Source organism: Haemaphysalis longicornis, unplaced genomic scaffold (genome assembly GCF_048455015.1).
Source record: "Haemaphysalis longicornis isolate Haplotype H1 unplaced genomic scaffold, Haemaphysalis longicornis Haplotype H1 scaffold_256, whole genome shotgun sequence".
Taxonomy (NCBI): domain Eukaryota; kingdom Metazoa; phylum Arthropoda; class Arachnida; order Ixodida; family Ixodidae; genus Haemaphysalis; species Haemaphysalis longicornis.
Genome location: NW_027526318.1, coordinates 277,466 through 289,699, shown reverse-complemented (window position 1 = coordinate 289,699; position 12,234 = coordinate 277,466).

The following is a 12,234-nucleotide window of genomic DNA, read 5'->3' as shown; positions in this document are numbered from 1 at the left end:
CCCTTTTTACAAACGAAGCTTTGGTTATTTTTTGTATGGTGCTTGTAAAACGGGAAACTTTCAGAGCCCTTTTTTTGCCTGTAAAGTCAACATCAGGGGATACCCTGTTGCAATAAGCTTTACGGAGAAGCCGAAACGTGTGAAAGTTAAAGGAAGATTAAGGCTTCCACTGTCAGCGCTGCCAATGCTGTCAAAGAAAAAGACACAAAAAAAAACACACAAAAAACAAGTCCGGCTGACTGTCCGAGTATAGTTTTGGAACCGTTTATTAAACGAAAACTGCGTGCGTCGGCCGCCTTGTGCTGCCCAGGCTTGTTTCCGTGCGAAAATTTAGTCATGAATACTACAGCGCAACAAAAAACGACTAAAGTGAAGGCACGTAGCACGACCACAGCGTGCGTCCTTTGGGCCTTAACTTTAGTCCTTGCTTTTTGTTGCGTTGCAGTATTCATGACGAAATTACCAACTCGCCCAATTTTGCACGCTGCTTAAAATTTTGGCCCCACCAGGAGCGGCAGTTCATGATCCAAGTCACTTTCTCTGAAGAGGTTTGCTTTTTACACGCCATGACATGACTTTCCGTTCCTCCTCCTTAATTTCTAGTGGAGAAACTCGACGTGTTTTAAAGTATTACGCAGAATTAGAGCGAGCTTTCCACGTTGTTTTTACGACAGCCGCCTGCACCATCAAGCGTCGTCTTACGGATCATTTGATGTTTGTGAAGCAGCCATCGAGATACACAGTTTCAGTTGTCTTCTCTAACATGCGATTCAGCGCCTGTGTTGCACACTTCGAACGAGCTGCGGACAGGGCTGTTATCGCCCGGCAATGTTGAATGGCCACTGGCGACCTTAGGGGGGGCGGTAAGACGAGCTATCTCTCAACGGCCAGTTCCTTCGAATAAAACAAGGATGCATCTTGTCTTCGCGGCTTATTGGGCGACATTTTGGCTTTCATTCGTCCATCACATATCGTCACGGTTCACACGTGATCGGGCATCACAGCGTGGGGAAAGAAATATGCGCACATTATTTGCGTTTTTGTGCATGTCCGGGCGTATTTATGCTCTTTTAATAACGCTCTTGTACGGAGCGTTTGGGGGGTCGCCGCGTTGCTGATTGCAAATGTTATCCGCATAACCAAGCATGCATTTCATGAAGTGAAGGGGTGTTGTGCGGGATGAATACGTCATTATTCCTCACGTTCTTTGTCGGATGGTTGCGAAAATTTCCAGGATTATGCTGTACAAGCTAGGCCGTGACTTCACCTATAGCTTGAGCAGGTAGCTACATCATCATTTGGTGGAGATCTTCATAAGCAACCATTATTCATCATGGCTTCTCATTCAAAGCACAGAGACATTCCTTTCGGACCAAAAAAACACTTAAAATAAGGCTGTCTGTTTTTTTATACGCTTCGTGTCATATATTTTGTTCTGTCTTTTTTGTGTCGGCCATTGACTTCATCGGCTTGTACCCTACCGCATTCATTACTACGGTCAGGTAATTTTCTTCACGTCACATCATTTCTTTTTGTTGTAGTTGTTGGTCAGCGTCTTGCAATAACGCAGCTGGCCCGCATCTGTCGCCTGGACGGCATCTACACGTTGAATGTGTGTGAAAACTTTTGTACATAGGCTGAGATTATATGTTTTAATAAAACGAACTTGACAAAAGAAACGGCGGTATACGTTTTTTTTTTTTTTTTAACACCACCGTTATTGGTTTTTTTGGCCACACACGGCATGAGTACATACACTACTGCTAAGCTCGAGGAACTCCGAAAGCGCTCTCGTCACTGAAGTGGGTGCTACGTTGTTCAGCGAAAGGCAAGTACCGAAATTTTAGGTCTAACTCTCGTATCCGTCGCGTTTGGTGCTTATCTCTTGTTATCTCTACTCCAAGTACTCAACCGTATGGAATATTAATATGTCAATTTAACTGTCACACACTTCACCTTCCCTTGCGCAGACACCTTAGTTTCATTTGCGGGAAGAGCCACACAGGACTACTATATTCGCCTTCAGCTCGGCCAGGGCCACTGGATCGACAAGAGAATACGGACAACCTTGCAAATCCTTGCCTGCTTCCCCCTGCACCATCAGGATTCAGCACTATGAGTTGTCCCGCTATAAAATTACGGTAATGTAATATAATGTTAATTCTACGATGCTGAACTCCACCGTTTATTTCAATTTACTTTTTGTTTCCTTCCCGTACTCCCGCCCCCTTAAACGAAGGAGTCAAGGCGGCAAACCACGAGGCGTCAAGTAAACCAAGTAAACCCACTTGGAAGTCCGAATCCCATCGCGCGCGTGTTTCGCCTTCCTTCCACGCGGCGTTTGAACCTCTCTCGTACAGCAGACTATACCGTTAATAATGCTGCGCCAACAAATCCCTTCCGGCGCTCTTCTCAAGGACGGACGATGTTCGCTGCGCGAGAAAGGCCATCTCCTCTGCCGCGTGCAGCCGAGCGTTCATGCAGGGGAGCGGCCACTGAAGAAAAGGACGCCGCGCCAGTGTTGACTCCGTATGGACACCGTCACTTGTCCGCGCATCCTCATCAAAAGTCGGGCGAATGACGCCCGCCCGCGCCAACCCGGCGAGATTCGATGCAAGACGCATCGCTTCCCTTGACCTTCGCCGCCCACGAGACGACGACACGCTCGACCCTCGCGAAGGCGTGCGCGCCTGGATAAAAGCGTGGGGACGGTTCTTCATTTTATTCCAAATTGTAGTTACTTATCAGTCTGCACACGCCCTAGCTGTTGAGTCAGTGCACAGGACCTAGATCAACTGAAAATTGACATAGTAACTTGCTGTGCCAACCGCGAGAAATAGTGCGTGATCAGTGTACATTCCCGCTTCCCTAAACACGTCGGTCTGCGGTAACATTTGTGTGTAACGCAATTTGCTAGGCTTCAGAGTACGCGCACATTATTCATACATGAAAAGGTTTCATGTGGTCGGCCCTCTTTGTGCTTGCGTTCTAATTGATTGATTGATTGATTGATTGATTGATTGATTGATTGATTGATTGATTGATTGATTGATTGATTGATTGATTGATTGATTGATTGATTGATTGATTGATGCATTCATTCATTCATTCATTCATTCATTCATTCATTCATTCATTCATTCATTCATTCATTGCACTTCTTGGCAGACCGAAATTCCTGAGTTCTATAAAACGCTATCGAATACTCCTTTGCCGGTATTGGATTGTCGGCCAAGCCGATTTGAGTTGCAGAGGACAACTACGCTTGTGTTACTTAAAAGGGTCATCAAGATAAAATCCACGTTCATTCGTAAGGTTGCCTAAGCCAATAGTACGGTCTCAGGAGACGACAGACGTCGGTAGGTGGTTCTGAACTCCAATAGTTTCCGAGCCGAGCAAATAGCCATACAAATGTTTGTTGTTGCATCGTATTGAGGCCACATTTAATTAATTGTTGACCTGCTCGAAGTAACATGTTGTACAGTTGAGGAAAAAAGACGGCTGTAGGCGTTCACTTTTATCTCGTATCATCTGTATTTCCGTTGCCATTTGAGCTGCCCTAAGTTTTCCTTCAAGGCCGGCGCTCACTAGTGCGCCAAGCTTGCGCCTCGCAGGAGGCCATCGCTGGCAGTACGTCTTGGCTGTATATATTTCACTGACAGAGGTAGCCTACTTAACGTTATTAAGGCGAAAACCTTAGGCGTCTCATCAAACGCGAAAAGTGACCGTACTCGTCGTACTCGGCAACAACACGAAGGTTGCCAAAATGGCGGCCGTTGCAAATAGAAAACAAATTTGTTTCGTGTGGGGGAGAGGGGCGTCGAATTTGAGCCCGGATCTCTACAGCAGCAGTCAAGTGCTCTAAAAACGGCTAAGTCAGCTGGTGTACCCCCCAGGGTAAGCTAGAATTGCGTCACTAGCGCCAATTTGTCCCCTGGTGCTTGGTAGGCCAAACCGTCAAACAAAAAAAACAACAACAAAAGAATCATTGAAACTGCTATGGCAACGCTTTCGTTGATGCGCGAGGAGGAAACGCCGTGCCGCTTATCGTCTGCTATGGCATCAACGAGCACGACTGCCTTTGTGTGCCGCAAGCGGGAGCCAACAATGCTTGCATTTTCCTGTTCAGATTGTGTTGCTGCTGTACATGTTGTTTTTGGCAGCTTTCAGTTGCTAATTTGCGTGGGCTCTCAGCACGTGCACGTACTATTTGTTTGGAGATGTTTCTCAGTTCAATACGCGTGAGCCGGCACGTCCTGAAGCGTGACAATATAGTTTGGGCAAGAAAAAGCAGCTGGCGGGAACTGTTGTTTATTCACTGAATTTATCAGCAGCGCATCGTATCACAAACGAAGAAATTCAATACATGCCACAATAGCATAGAGCTACAAATAGCATAGAGTAAGTACAAATGTTAGCATTCTGTGTCGGTTTCACAAACATAACAGACATGTTCGTACAATTCATCGTATACACAAAAGTGCTGCAGAGGTCACCACGTTCATTCTCTGTACAAAATACAATTATACAGAAACAATTTTTCATAATAGCACATGTTCATGAATAATAAAATGATTATGAAGCGAGATGACCAGCACATTTCGCACACCATTAACAACCGTTTCTTTTTGTTATTCTTGTAAACTTGCTAGCTCAGAAAACATTCTATAGGCGAATATTATTGGGTAATTAAGCCATACGTCACAGCTAGAATGTGCAAGAAATATCACCATAAATATCAATAAACATCACGTAAAGGCCATGAGAGTGCAAAAAAGGTACAAAAAATGTGTCTTAGCACAGGTTGAAGAGCGAAGCCCAACTCGGCCGTAGCGCAGGTAACTCGAACTTCTCGTAACACGGAATGCAAGTGGCCAGCTGCTACGTAAATGATTTTGGGAGTTTCTTTCGTGTTAATAAACATTAAAAGGTGGTAATGTCACTATAACAAACTGGTCGTTAAAACGTTCAAAAGGAAATTGGTTCGTCAAAGAATCATTTAAGCACATTCGGCAAACATAATTTGCAATGTTTCCTCTCGTGAAAAAAAAAGAAAGAAAAGCAACCGCTCACCAAACCGATACCGAAGCGAAATTTCCGCGTGCGCGTCCCCTGGCATCAATCGGCTCATGAGAAACTGTCGACAAGTGGCTTCGCATGCTTACAACATTACTGAAAAATGCGTTGTACCAAACAAAAAGAAATTCACTGTAAAGCAATAGGCGAAGATTTTTCGGTTCGCCCTGCGGCTTTTTTGATAAGGATAGCGCTTGATTCTTCATAACTTAGACTGAATGAAATGTGTGCTTACTTGCCGTTCGATCGGAAGCGGAAAATTTTCGCTGTGCTATAAGCACAGCGAACTATTCTAATACTCCCCGAGTTGTCTCACCACGCAGCAGCGCAGCACGCCTTGCGTCCTTTTCTCAGTTTCTCTGACATTTTGAGCCCGTTCGCACTCGCAGACACCAAAAGTTTCACCTACAAGTGGCATACCACAAAACTTCTGCACGTGCACACTGCGAAAGCGGAAGGAGCAGACGAACAGGATGGCAGCTGAAGAGATGAGAACGAAAGCGCCATCCGTCGCGCAACGATTGAAGCGACTGAATAAATAAATAGGGTTTCAAAAAAAAAAAAAAAGGAAATAGCCAAGAACGTATTTTATTTCTTAACATTATAGCATCACTTTACTTTATTGCTGCGTGTGTTGGAGAAATAAGGCCACATACGCAAAAGTTGCTGAATGTCATCTGAATGTACGCTTGGCTACCACCGTCATGGCGACACTTTATTTCCAATACCGAAACTAACCGAAGTGTCCGGCCCCTGCTCTAACTACAGTGCGATCCCGGCATCCGGGAAGAATGGAATAAGCATTAGCCTGATCCGTGTGCCGTCATAGGTGCCCTCGGCGGCACGTGCGGATAACAAGGGCACACGGAGGAGTGCTCTGACTGTGGGGAGCCAGGCTGCCGTATGAATAGCGGTCAGTCTGCCTCTCTGAGTGATTTCGCGTCCAAAGACGAAGAAACTAAGGCTGCGTTCCAATTCACCGACAGCTTGGTAGACAACTTACGAAGCAGGCTAACTATAGACGTCTAAAGGAATAAGAATATGAACGCGCAGCGCTTCCGAACGCAACACCAACGCAGACGACAACCTCGTTGCAGACATGTTGAGACACGCAAGCCGCAGGTTTTGTAAATAATATTACCATTATTATTACAAATATTACGTAATTTAAAAATTAAACAAAATCATCTTAACCGCTAGTAAATTACACTAAATGTTTCGTTAAAAGAACAAGCGCTTTTGTTTCAACATTAATACGCAAGAAGGTGGCGCTGGCGTCACTTATTAGCTCAGACAGGAAGGTAGCCTGCACCTCTGCAGACTGATGTCGTCTCCTCGGAGCAGTCTTCGTCGACTGCTTCGTTCGAATTGGAACGGGGTTTAGCATGGCGGACTGTTCGCGAAGACGGCAACGAAGCCGTCTTAAGGGGAAATTGTAGCGCACCCTAAAGAGAAGAAAGAGCAAATAAGTCTTCGATAATCCCTAGGCTTTCGCCTTCACAGAACGTAAGCCTTAGGTTCCAGAAGAATTTTTCATCTGTAATCCTACTATAGACAGCCATGCAGGATTGAATCAGATTTGAATCTCCCGTAAGTGAAGCACCCCACGCGTACAAGAGCGCGAGCAAACATCTCGCCTTGCGATAGGAGCACGACAGGAACGTTGGCGCGTCTAAATAGCATAGAGAAAAAAATATTTGCCGTGTAGACACATGAAACGCGTGAAGCCATCCAGCTGCTGTTTGCTGGCGACTGAAAACTTAATATCGAGAAGTGTCCTCCGGAAATTCAATATCTAGTGACCGCCTGCGAGCATATTCCGCACGTGCGCTTGAAAGATTAGGCAACTCGTATCCAGCAACCATTTCAATTTTTTTTAAGACCTGCAAGTGGAAAAATGGCTGTGAACGCGGCTCATATGCACGCCGCTATGCCACCTTTAACGTTGGCCCTACATGACTCATTAACTGTAGATAAACAGATATTGTCTGATATAATTATATGGCTATGCAGTTAGGGCTACCTATGAAAAAGAAAGCACGAACGATTTGCGTGGATACTGACTTGTTAGCATTCTGCTTTCTCCCGATAGGCACATTAAAAATATTATTTTGGCGAACCAAAAATGTTAGTTTTGAGAAGATAATTACGGAATGCCGATTTTAGCCCAGAAAGGGCATAACTTCCGAGCTGTCGTCACTTGATCAGAAATAAGAATCCATGTTGCACAAATTTGAACCCGAAAAAAAGATAGAAGAAAGGGAGATATTGGGTGTCTATAATTTACATTTCGCTATTTACATTCTGAAATAAGACAGTTCTAGAGTTTTGCAGCGGCGTACACCAGTTGGCATCTCCGGCCATTAAATTTAGACCTATATTAATTATATTATCGCCATTGCACGTATTGCTCATTTCCAGTGCCAAATGCCTTCACACAATGAATGCGCAATACACGGTGAATTTACGCACCCAAATAATCCAATTTGTTGCGAACGTGTGCTTGTGTAGACACTTTTGACACAAGTTCTAAGAATGAAATTGTCAATAATAGCAACTTACCAGCCTATCACACGATTCGAAGCCGGAATGAAAATTTCACCCGTCGCGCGGCTCAGTGGCAAGACGTCGTGCTGCTGAGCTTAAGGACGCGGGTTCGCTTCGGCTGCAGCGGCCGCTTTTCTGATGGAGGCGAAAAGCAAAAACGCCCGCGTGTCGAGATTTTGTGGCACGTTAAAAATCTCCAGGAGGCAGAAATTAATGCGGAGCCCTCATCTACGGCGCGCCTCATAGCCCACGTGCAGCTTCGGCGTGTAAGAACACCCCAAAATCAAATCAATCAATCAATCAAAACCGCAAGGCCAGAAGTCCTTTTAATGCGAAAGCATTGAACGGCCCATTGAGGGCAAAATCCGGGCTTGGCGTCGGCGTCAGGAGCAGCGAAACGGCTCGTGTACACTGCGCGTTTATAACGCGTTCAAATGCACGAGTCGTTCGAGCTTAAAGTCGACAGTAGCGGAAAGTGGCCGTCCACGCCAGTTCACCGTAAATGAAGTAGGGCAGCGGAAGAACGCAGTCGAACTAGCGAAAATACACGCAGTGAAATCCGCCGCCATCGTGAACTCTCTCAACACCCAGTAAAACCCGTTCCAAATGGTGCGTTTTTCGTCTGCGAATCCAGTGGAACGAACATTCGCACTTGCGAAGTTCGCAATGCCTGGAAATGTCGTCTACATGGCCTGCGAACGTCGCGATTTTGGCATTTCAGAGGCACGTTGTTTGCAGACCGGCCGAGAGCAAATCTTGTTGTGAAAAAAAAAAGGGTTTTATTTTACTTCCTGGGCATGTTGCTTTAGACTGCATTGCAGTAAACGGGAGATGCTCGACCGTTCCAAACATTTGGCACTTTGCCGCAGCAACGAAAAAAGGTCGTTTTGCCGCATGAGCGGCGCCGCATCTGCGAATTCGCAGGGAAAATCGCACCATGTAGAACGGGCGTAGCACGAACGTGCAGGGGCGAAATTAACGCGCGATCGCGAAGCAAAGCGTCCGAAGCGGCCAGAGAACGAAGAACGAGAACGAAGCCAGGGGCGGAAGCAGATAGTCTCAGACGTTCAATGGTAGGACATCAATGCTTTCGCATTCAGAACCCACAAGAAGAGCTCACGTGTCGTCGGACTTTTCTGTGTGTGTTAAGGCCCGGCAAGATTTCGGTGATTTCGTACACACTGTACGTTCACTTGCGCTAAAATACGGTGACAAACGGAAGAGAACACACGACACAAAGTGCTAATTTTCTTTATGTCATTGAGTCTATGCTATTATCACTATGTCCTCTAGGTCACATTAGCCTTTTTGACAATACTGAAACACTGTCCGGTTTGTTTTGTTTCGCCTCCTTTAGTTCTCCTTGTCCTTCGCTGCTGGAGGATCTCCAACCTCTTCCTTTTCCCACCGGGCACACAATAAAGTTGTTCTCTCTCTCTCTCCCCGCTATGCAAGCACACAATATCCCCCAATTACCCATCCTGTTGCATGTGCACCTTGCTCAGCGACGTTTGGCCGTCAATTTCAAGATAAATAGTCGAGATTTAGTCAAGACAATTCAAGATATTCAAGATAAGCGATCGGGAGGTATGTTGCCGCGCGGGAGCGTCTTAAACCTTTTCCTTGTTTAGTGTGTACTTATACAAATCACCAGGATCAAAATAAAGTTTTCCCCCCAGTGAAGTTCGTTTCCCCCGAAGTCCGGTGTCGATTAGGAACCCAATCGCCCGGGCTCCGGTTGATTTGGCAGGAGGCTGGCAGGGCGATGGTGTTGAAGTTCTTGGAGACGGCGGTCCAATTGACGAACTCAAGGCGTTGGGGTTGATTAAATGAGGCGAAGGGTTTATATGCAGCTATTTACAGTGGGAAAACTGGGTACATGAATAATAAAGGAAAAACTGCAAACTTCAGCTAGACGCTAGCTCCGAGTGCGCACAAATCACTCGAGCTCCTCAACTTCGTCTAACTCTTCCTATTCTCGGGGCGTACACAAACCGCTCGAGAAACGACGGCCGAGACTGTCTCGCCGCAAGATCCGTCTAGTTGCCCGGTGCGGCGCTGCACCCTAAACCTACGACGCGATCTTAACCTCGACTAGGGGGCTCACAAATCCCAACCTAGCGTTAACGGTCGAGACTCCTTGTCTCGCCGGGAACTGCCAGCTCATCGCTCAGACGAGAACCATCTCCAACGGCCAAGTTCGGCCTTTTAAAACCTCGAGATCACCCTCTCTCGGGAACGCCCCTGTAGCGTTCGTACACGCGTATGGGAGTGCCTGAATTCACGTCGACAGCTGTCACTCAGCACGTCACGGAATATTCAATGAGGCGCCGCTATCTCAGGTCAACGGACCGCCCGCGGGCCAGAAAACGCGTACGACCCCGAGGGATGAGCGCGAAAGACGCGACTGTGCGTCATGCTGACCAGGGCGTGACAACAATAGAGACACACCGGTAATCCCAGCGGGTCCGGCAGGCGTTCCTGGAATCCGGCGCCGCAGTCTGCCTTCTCAATGGGGGATTATCCTTGAGTAATGCGGAGGGCCAGACAATCCGTCTCCCGCGCACGCCGCGACGAATTAGCGGTGGTTGCAGCGCAGTGTCGGCAGTGCTACGTCGCCAGACAGAGCGGCGCGTTCTCACGCGCAGCCCGGGCACCTGGCCGCTAATCTCATGAGTGGACCTTACACCCCCTTCACTCAGGTAATTCATTTCGGCGAAGGAAAACTTGACATCCACCTCAATGCAGCCCTACGGCTGCATCACTTCGAATCGTTGATCAATCCGCTCTCGCGTAACAAACGGCTAGCCTCCTGGTTTGCTCAGTTGGTACAACGACTTCCCAGGTTAGGCGGTGGTTTAGGGTTCGAATCATGTACCAGGACGAAAGCGGTGCAGCTTTCCTTTGTAGCCGTAGGGCTGCATTGAGGTGGATGTCAAATTTTCCTTTACCTAAACTGTCACAAACCCGAGCGTACGACGTCTAAAAATACCGTATAATTTTTTTCATTTTTTTGCACAGCGCCTAATTCGTGTTAAAGACGTCCGATTCATTCAGTTCGGTTCTATTCGCCCCGAGACAATGCTGGAACTTTCTCGAACGAAGAGGCGGTAACACGACCACTTGCCGGTTCGCCGGCAAGAAAATACCAAAATAAAAGCTCCGCCGCTCAGCTTACACCGAAGCTTCGAGCACTCTCGAGGAGGAACGCGTGGCCTTGCCAGTGCTAAAGCGCTCCGATGATTCTAGAAGGGAGAAAGATGGAAGTTATTCACTGACGGCGGCGGGCGCGTTGTGTGTTGTGTCTTCTCTCTCCGCGCCAGCGTGGTTATAAAAAGAGAAGCCGCGCCTAAGCAAACCAGCTATGTTGGGAAGTCGTGATGTGACAACGGCACCTGCCAGTTTGTGCATCACACCATCGGCGACCCGCGCCCTGGAGAACTCCAACGAACTCCCGGGCCTCGATTCACCGTGATCGTCTCGGACGGCCTGGCCTACAACGAAGTTACGCTTCCCAGGTAGCCGAATAGCCTCCGACAGCGGTGCATCGTCCGGCCCGGTCGGTGAATATTGTGGGACTCTGTCTCTCATATGCATCGAACTGTTCGTTTTTTTTTTGTTAACTGCTCCACTTCGTAATACCTATTTGTTAACGCTCTTGTTCTCATCATTTTGTCTAATTTTGAACTTGTTCTTGTGTTTGAATTCGATCGAAGTTGTCTGTCATTAACGATTCGTTACCTCGTGCGTGTGCAGTGTTTTGCCTGTCTAAATACAAGTCTTTGTGCTGTTTTCGCTCAAGGCTCTTGCTCGTTCTTGCCGCTCTGGTTGGCGAAAGCCGCACATCAGACGGCCACCCCCTTTGTCACCTGTGCCCTGTAGATTCGGTGGGGTTTGTTGGCTCTCTTGAGTCGACTCCCCATATTTTCTGACAGTGCACCGTATTAAGGGGACGGTGACATAAACATACTCCACCTTGGGAATTTTCTCAAAATCAGGTAATTCGCTTTTTAAGCTTCTTTGTGGCACTGGAGTCAACACTGTTCTGCAAAGTTCTCGATCGACTGGCAATACAGCTGTTTGTAAGGTGCGACATCGTGCATGCACCATTCTTTTTCTTTTCTTTTTTTTTTGGGGGGGGGGGGTTGAGGGGAAAGCAGTCACTGAGCCCCAGGGGCTGCTGGATTTTTTCTTTTCGTAAAGCACTGTTTCGAATTGCGTTTTACTGGTCAGGAATACAAGACTAAATGTATTCTAATGCGGTTATGAACAACACAACGTGCAACAGAAGATGGTTCCACGTCGGTTTTACTTCATTGGAACACAGCGCCCTGAACTTTTGTCCCCAAGATTAAATCAACCAGCCGCCTAATGAGACCTCCCTTTCGAAATAGACACGATGATTACAAATGGTTCATGTTCTACGATGCAGGCGCACTGCTTGATTTTTAATGGTTCCAGTAAAATTAAAAATGACTAGTTGCATGTTGATTGCTTGCGTAATTGTGACCACTGTAACTGCATTACCTTGCCTCCACTGATGCTCAGGTCTCTCCTCGACTCTACGAAATAACAGCCCCGCATGAAAAAATAAAAAATAAAAAAAAAACG